The sequence below is a fragment of the Macrotis lagotis genome, chromosome 1 (genome assembly GCF_037893015.1).
Source record: "Macrotis lagotis isolate mMagLag1 chromosome 1, bilby.v1.9.chrom.fasta, whole genome shotgun sequence".
Lineage (NCBI taxonomy): Eukaryota > Metazoa > Chordata > Mammalia > Peramelemorphia > Peramelidae > Macrotis > Macrotis lagotis.
In genome coordinates, this window is record NC_133658.1 from 201,346,612 (window position 1) to 201,355,376 (window position 8,765).

Here is an 8,765-nt window from a genome sequence, read left to right on the forward strand (position 1 = left end):
CTTCAATTTCTTTTTCTTCTCGTATTGCTGAAGCTAACATTTCTTATACAATATTGAATAGTAGTGGTGATAACAGGCTTCCTTGTTTCATCCTTGAACATATTTGGAATGCCTCTAGCTCATCCCCATTGCATATAATGCTTGTTGATGGTTTCAAATAGATACTGCTTATCTTTCTAAGGAGCAATCCAATTATTCCTACTTTCTCTAGTGTTTTTAGTAGGAATGGGTACTGCATAGCAGTCAAAACCTTTTTCAGCATCTATTGAGATAATCATATGATTTCTGTTGGGTTTATTATTGATAATCAGTTATACTGACACTTTTCCTATTATTGAACCAACTCTGCATTCCTCAGATAAATGCTGCTTGGTCATAGTGTATTATCCTCCAGATAATTGTAATTGCTTTGCTAAGAGTTTATTTAAAATTTTGCATCCATATTCACTTGGCCAATAGGTCTATAATTTTCTTTCTCTGTTTTGACTCTTTCTTGTTTAGATTTCAACACCATATTAGTGTCATAGAAGGAATTAGGCAGAATTCCATCTTCACCTATTGTTTGAAAGAGTTTATATAGAATTGGAACCAATTGTTCCTTAAACAGTTGATAGAAATCAATTGTGAATCCATCTGGCCCTGGACAATTTTTATTTTTTTTTTAATTTTTAAAAAAAAATTAAATTAATTATTTATTTGTTTATTCTTATTTTGTACAATATTTTTTATACATTACTAAAATATTCTTGTTTAAGAGTGAACATAATACCCACCCCCCAAAAAATACAGACCCTCATGAGCGATAAAGGGGAGAGAAAAAATTTAAATAAAAATAAAAATAAAAAATAATAATAATAATAATAATAGTAGGTATGGTCAGGTGGCACAGTGGACAGAGCACCAGCCCTGGAGCCAGGAGCACCTGAGCCCAAATCCGGCCCTAGACAACCAACAATAACCCAGCTGTGTGACCCCATGCAAGCTACCCCAACCCCATTGCCCTACAAAAACCAAAAAAAAAAGATCCAAAATAAAATAAAATAGTGATAATAATAATAGTAGGGGTGACAGGTGGCAGCCAGATCACTGTCCCTTGATCCAGGAGCACCCAGGTCCAGATCCGGCCTCAGACACCCAACAATTACCCAGTTGTGCGGCAGGCAGGCCACCCAGACCCATTTGCCCTGCAACCCCCCCCAAAATAATAATAATAAAAAGTGTGCATCACTCTGTGTTCCAACACCACCAGCTCTGTCACAGCTGGATCACATTCTTTAGAATAAGTTCATCACAAAAGTTACTTCCATATTTTTCCACCATTGCCATTGCTGATCGCAACTCCCTCCATTCATACTTCTCTACTATCATGAACTATATTTTCTCTCTCCTTTCACTCTGTCTCTGCTGTAGGGTAGCTTAGTGGCACAGAAGACAGATCCCTGTCCCTGGGGCCAAGAAGCTCTGAGCCCACATACCAACCTTTAGGCCCAGCATCCACCCAGCCCTATGGTCCAGGACAGGCCATCCAATCCCAGCCCCTTGCAAGAAGTTAAAAAAAGAAAACATGTTATATCTGACCATTCTCCCTCCATGGTCCATCCTCTCCATCATTCACATCCCCCCTTCCCTCCCCCTCACCTTCCCCCCTTCCATATCATTACAATAATTCATTGTAATAAAGAAAAATCTTATTATATGAAATATCTTAGCCTATTCCTCCTTTCCTTTTTCTTTCTGTCATTACATTTCCCTTTTATCTATTGACTCAATTTTTACACCACAATATATGTTCAAATTCACTTTTCCCCTCTTCTTCAATCTATAAAAGCTCCTTCTACCTGCTCTATTAAATGAGAGGGTTCATATGAGTATTATCAGTATCATTTTTCTTTACAGGAATACATGTAGTTCATCATCATTAAGTCCCTCATATTTTCCTCTTCTCCTCACTCTCTATGCTTCACCTGATTCCTGTTTATGAAGATCAACCCTTCTGTTCAGCTCTGGCCATTCCAACAGGAACATTTGAAATTCCCCTGGTTCATTGAAAGTACATCTTTTTCCCTGGAAGTGGACATTCAGTTTTTCTGGGTAGTTGATTCTTGGTTGCATTCTAAGCTCTTTTGCCTTCCAGAATATTATATTCCAAGCCCTACGAGCTTTTAATGTAGTTGCTGCTAAGTCCTGTGTGATCCTGACTGCAGCTCCATGATATTTGAACTGTATCCTTCTGGCTGCTTGTAATATTTTCTCTTTGACTTGGGAGTTCTGGAACATGGCTATAATATTCCTAGGGGTTGGTTTTTGTGGCATCTCTTTCTCAGGGAGATCGGTGGATTCTCTCCAGTTCTATTTTGCCCTCTGCTTATAGGATATCAGGAAAATTTTCCTGTAGCAATTCTTTGAAAATGATGTGAAGGCTGTTTTCCTGGTCATGACTTTCAGGTATTCCAATAATTTTTAAATTATCTTTCCTAAATATGTTTTCCATATCTGTTGTTTTTTCAATGAAATGTTTCACATTTTCTTCTAATTTTTCATTCTTTTGGTTTTGAAGTATTGAGTCCTGATTTCTCTTAATATCAGCAATCTCCCTCAGTTCCATTATTTGTCTGAAGGATTTGTTTTCCTCAGAGAGCTTTCTTATCTCTTTTTCCATCTGGCCAATTCTGCTTTTTTAAAACATTCTTCTCCTTAATAACTTTTTGAACTGTTTTATCCATTTGACTTATTCTGGTTTTTAACATATTATTTTCTTCAGCATTTTTTGCATCTCCTTGACTAAGCTGCTGACCTCTTTTTCATGTTTTTCCTGCATCTCTCCCATTTCTTTCCCCAATTTTTCTTCTACCTCCCTCACTTGATTTTCAAAGTATTTTTTGAGCTCTGTCATAGCCTGAGCCCAATTTCTGTTTTTCTTGAAGTCTTTAGATGCAGGAGCTTGTACTTCCTCATCTTCAGAATGAGTGTTTTGATCTTTCTTGGTATCACAGACAAAGTATTTCTCAATGGTGTTCCTCTTTTTTCTCTGTTTACTCATTTCCCCAGCCTGTGCCTGGTTTTGGGGTGCTTCCTGAGCTTTTGAGTATTAGTGGGACATTCCCACAAGGATCTCCATGTGTGAGGCTCTGTCTTCCCTCCTGGTCTGTGAATGACCACAAAAAAGTACACCCCTATGCCACGGGGCTGAGGTGGGAGGCCCTGCTGTTCTATGGGGGGCCTAGACTGTGATCAGGCTCTTAATGTGGTCAGAGCCCCAAAGTCCTGTTCCAGGGACAGAGGATAGAGCTCGGCAGTCTATCTTCACTCCCCTCTCTAGGCTCAGCACTCATGCATTGGGGGCTCCTGTTTACTGGCTTCTGCTTCCAGTTCCTGGATCTGGGTTGCCTTGGCCATGCTGCTTGCTGTGTGCCCTGAGGTCTGGACTTCACAGGCTCACTCAGGCAAAGGTCCCCCCCCACTGTTCCCCCAAGTTGTGCCTGATACTCCCTGGTGTGTAAGTCAGGAAACTGCCCTCACTGCTGGAAGCCGCAGCTCCTAGCACCCTGGGGCTGCCTCTGGGAGGCTGAAGTTCCTTCACTCTGGTGGGCCACCCCTCTGATGGGCCACCCCTCCTACCCTGTGGAGCCGAGCCTTTCTGCTCTTTTTCAGTTTACCTTGGGCTGGAGAACTGCCTCACTGGATTCCTCTATAGGTTCTTTATCTCAAAAATGTAGTTAGAGTCCTTAAGCTTATAAGTTTTGATGGAGAGCACCTAAGAGAAGGTCATCTTCTTCACCATCTTGGTTCTGCCCCCCTGGACAATTTTTCTTAGGGAGTTCAATAATGGCTGGTTGAATTTCTTTTTTTTTTTTTTAGTTTTTTTTTTGCAAGGCAAATGGGGTTAAGTGGCTTGCCCAAGGCCACTCAGCTAGGTAATTATTAAGTGTCTGAGACCGGATTTGAACCCAGGTACTCCTGACTCCAAGGCCAGTGCTTTATCCACTATGCCACCTAGCTGCCCCTTGGTTGAATTTCTTTTTCTGAGATAGGGTTATTTAGGTATTTAATTTCCTCTTCATTTAACCTGGACAACTTATATTTTTGTAAATATTCATATATTTCACTTAGATTCTCACATTTATTGGCATACAGTTGGGCCAAATAGTTCTGAATTACTTTAATTTACTCCTCATTGGTGTGAGTTCATGTGTTTCATTTTTGATACTAGTAGTGATAAGAGAATTCTAAGTACAATGAAATAGATAAGCCATAAAAAAGAAAAGATAAATAGCCAGAGATAAGTGTTTAAAAGAAATCTGAAGAACTTTCTTTATTGAGAAATAATTTCTTGTTTCAAGATTCTCTTAAAGTTAAATTCAATTTTGCATCAATCTGAATTGTTTTCAAATAAAACACAATTCTGTGTATTAGCAACTTCTTTTCAGGTAGAAATAATGAGAAAATCTTTTTATTCCTCCATATAAAGATACAATGCACTTGCAATGTATGGGTGTTCAAGGAGGACTAAACGTCTCTGGTATGATGTTTTGCTGAGTCCTTTTAAGGACTGCTCATCCACCTTTCCACAATAAATTATCTCAGTAGATGGACTAAATTACATTGAAAGAAATTAACAGATCTTAAACCCATTGTTGAGTTAGGGGGATATCTACCCCAAGCATATGGAGATCTCCCCCAGGTGGAAGAGACAGATGAGAGCAATTTGTTCCAATGGTCCCGAAGGAGGTTGAAATAGGCTCTTTGAAGTGCTTGGTTCTTGGTCAGACATTGAAGACACCAAGGTTATCCACTTCATCGTGAGCCATTGTTGGGTCATCCTGACTTGTCCTGACTATGATTTCAATGATTCTGCAAGAGAGATGACTTTGCACAACTTTGCCTCACTTGAGTCTGGTTAAATCACAGATCAAGATATCTCACCTGTGATGTCACTGGTCCTCTTCAAGGATAAAGGACAAACAGCAACTGTGTATTCAGAGGATAAAGAGTATAATAGACAGTTTGTTGTTCAGAAAAGAGCAGGTTCAAATCTTGATTCCAACATTTTCATCTTCAATTTCTTTATATATAAAACTATTATGTTAAATAATATCTACATTACATATTTCATAAAGTTATCAATAGAAATCATGGAGCTAATGTGTGGGATGTACTTTGCAAACTCAACCATGTTATATAAATGTGAGCTACAAAATGAAAGAGGTAGCCTTGACTCAATGCCCCAAGTAGCTTTATTTTAAATATACTCTTGAGAATGAGGAGTAATTTCATAGAATCACAAGATCATAACTCTAATACCGGGAAGGATCTCATAAAGTCATCTAGCCCAACATTTGCATTTACAAATGAAGAACCTGAGATCAGGAAGGTTAAGTTATTTACTCAAAATCACACTTCTTTTTTCAAACTATATTTCTTCCAACTAGTGTGAATTTTAATGCCAAAACAAAGCTTTGAACAAGTTGTTCAGAGGGGAAGAAGATAAGACTTGCTCACAATCCAGCAAATAGTAATCATCAGGGACAGGAGTTTACAAACCTAGGATTTTGGACTTCTAAAGCCAGTGTTCTTTTCATTATACTAGACAATTATCTGTAGCATTGATCCTACAATTAGGAGAATCAGGATTTTGCAATACTTAGAATTTTTATTTCAAGCTCTTTCCCCATAGATTCTAAATTTTATTATAACAATGATGAAGTAAATCAGGTGAAGCATCTTATAAATATCATTTTACATTTAAGAGAAACAGAACCATAAAAAAGAAAGTGACTTTTCTCATTGCCCCAATAGTAAATAACCATTTATTACGAACTTATTGTTTATCTGTCACTGTGTTAAGTGCTAGAAATGCAAGGACAAAAAAGAAAGATGGTCCTGTCCTCAAGGAGCTTATAATTTAACACGGGAAGATATGGTACAAAATGGAGCTTAAAATAGGATAATAATGGGGACTTTCTATCACTATACTGTGAGGGGGAGAATATTGAAGAAATAAAAGAAATTCCAAAGTAATTCAATCAGCTGAGAAATGAGAACTCTGAGCTTAGAATCTTCTTGAATGGACCTTTTAGAGTTCATGATCCACCCTCTGATCAGACTTTTAGAGGAAAGCAATGAAGTAGAGTACAAAAGACTGATGGAAACTTCCTCCCAATATTATATAATTGAAAAAGAATAGAAACAGAAGTTTTCTGATTTTAAGCACTGTGACCTTTCTAACAGATTATCCTGGTCCCAGAAATATGAATATGGATGTAATTATTCTATCTGGGGCTCTGAGGTGTGGTCTGCTATGAAATTGGAATGTGCTCCTCTAGCTTTATCTTTCCTTAATATATTTTTCCTAAGCTGGTCATTTATTTCTATAGAATTGACTGGAATGTTCACAGTGAGAAATTTTTGGACGTCTATGAAGGCAGAATGAGTTTATTAATTGGTTGATTTCTCTGTCAGCATTTAGCAGACCCAGTTTTATGAGGACAGAGGGGAGGAAAATATATGTTAAGATTTTTGTCTAAACAGGCTTCTTATTTTTCCCCTTTAACTATATATTTTTGTTTGGATAACTCTTAAATTGCTGATTTTTTTTAAACAAACCTTAACACATTATATGGAAATCTTGGAACATTTCCTTTAATTTGTAGTTGAATTCAGTTAATTACAACTGCAGTTTGGTATTTTATTATTTGGAACCTGGAAAAAAACTTTCACTTTAAAAAAAATTCCAAGGCATAAATTCTATTGTCATATATGTGAAAATGAGTAAACTTCTTGGTTTTTTTCCAGCTTGATAAGGAGTGGAAGTTCTAAGGTGCCATTTCATGGAATTTATTATAAAGAAAGTCATGAAATATTCACTTAATTAAATCGCAGCTCCACATCCTATTACTCATTGAACTTGTAAGTAATTTGAATTCTTGTGACTATGTTAATTATTCAAGAATGAGAAAAAAATTATGATAAGGAACATACAGCACACCTAAAATCCTGGGTAATTTATAGTTTTGATAATTATTATTCCATCACCCAAAGACTGATGAAAAAGTGTTGAAGTATTGAAAAGACAGTAACTAGACACTAGTCTATGAGCAAAAATCTTTCAGACTCAGAAAACCTTTAGAAATTTCAAAAGGTTATAAATGGAAGAGGCCATTACCTTGGAAAACATGACACTTTGGATCATTTCCTTTGGGTTCTAGTAGCTATAGACCCTATACTTATTTGTTATAAACTGAATTGCAATAACTAGTCAAGATATGGCAGGTCATTTAGATTTGCAAGAGGTGGGAAGAGAGAGAGACAGAGAGACAAGCAGACCGATAGGAAGACTGATAGGCAGACAGCCACACAGAGAGAGAGATGGAGAGAGAGACACTGAAAGACAGTCACACAGAGAGACAGACAGACAGACAGACACACACACACACACGCACACACACACACAGAGAGAGAGAGAGAGAGAGAGAGAGAGAGAGAGAGAGAGAGAGAGAGACAGGCAGACTTAGTTGAGCTTTTTCATATAATAATCTTCATGGATTCAGAGAAAAGATAAAAAGGATAAATAATGCAGAGAACGATGAAAACCCAGGACCTGAACCCAGTGAAGAAGCATTCTTTTTAATCTAACAAGAAATATATGAGATTACAAATTATAAGGAAAATATTTGTTACTTCATTTAGTACTGTACTAGAATTGGTTTTTCAAAGTTTATCTTATTTTTCCCCAACCAATTTCCTAATATAGATGTTGACAAAATACATCTTAAGGAAAAATCATCATAGAATATCATCATATTTTTCCATATGTTCTGCATAACTGCTAGATAATCACATTTTATTCCTATGGACATTGTAGTTTGTTGGTATTACATGTTGGCTTTCCAGGAATACAAAGGAAGTATACAATGTAATAGACAAATTGTATGCACAGATTGAGAATTCTATGCTTGTGGAGAAGCCTAATCTTGGAAAACTTTGAGAATAACTTATGAGTGATAGCTGAGAGAAAGGAATAAGATTAAGAAAAAAAAGGAAATTGCAATAAGAGGGAAGGAAGAGGTCAAAGGAACTCAACTGTGGAGAAATTTTATATCTATCTATCTATCTACATATATATATATATATATATATGTTTAAAACTTACTAGGACTTAATAACATATATGACTGAAGGAAAATAGATCCATGCAAGTGATGTTTGACATTACACAGATCCCAAAATAGATTAGGAGGATATAGCTAGTTCTATGACATACACTGGGTCATTTTGCTAATAAGATGGGTGAAGTGGTGAAATAATGTCATATCAAATACTTAGTCATTAAAAATTTTAAGTTTCTTTGTGTCTCTGAAGAAGAGCCAACAACAGGGGAGGTTAGAAGGATTAATAAGGTCTTCATTATTTGTAGCTAATGAAGATTTCAATATAAGTTGGAATGAGATTTCGATGAAGATTTCAAGGAAGATTAAGTAAAAAATGTATCTTTAGGTTTAAATCAACAATCCCATATTAAGCAACTGCTAGGTGATTTACTATAATAAAACTTGGCACTGATGCTAGAAAATATAAAAAACTGCCATATTAAGAGTATTATATCCAGGGGCGGCTAGGTGGCTCAGTGGATAGAACACCGGCCCTGGAGTCAGGAGTACCTGAGTTTAAATCCGGCCTCAGACAATAATTACCTAGCTTTGTGGTCTTGGGCAAGCCACTTAACCCCGTTTGCCTTGCAAAAAACCTTTAAAAAAAGAATATTATAT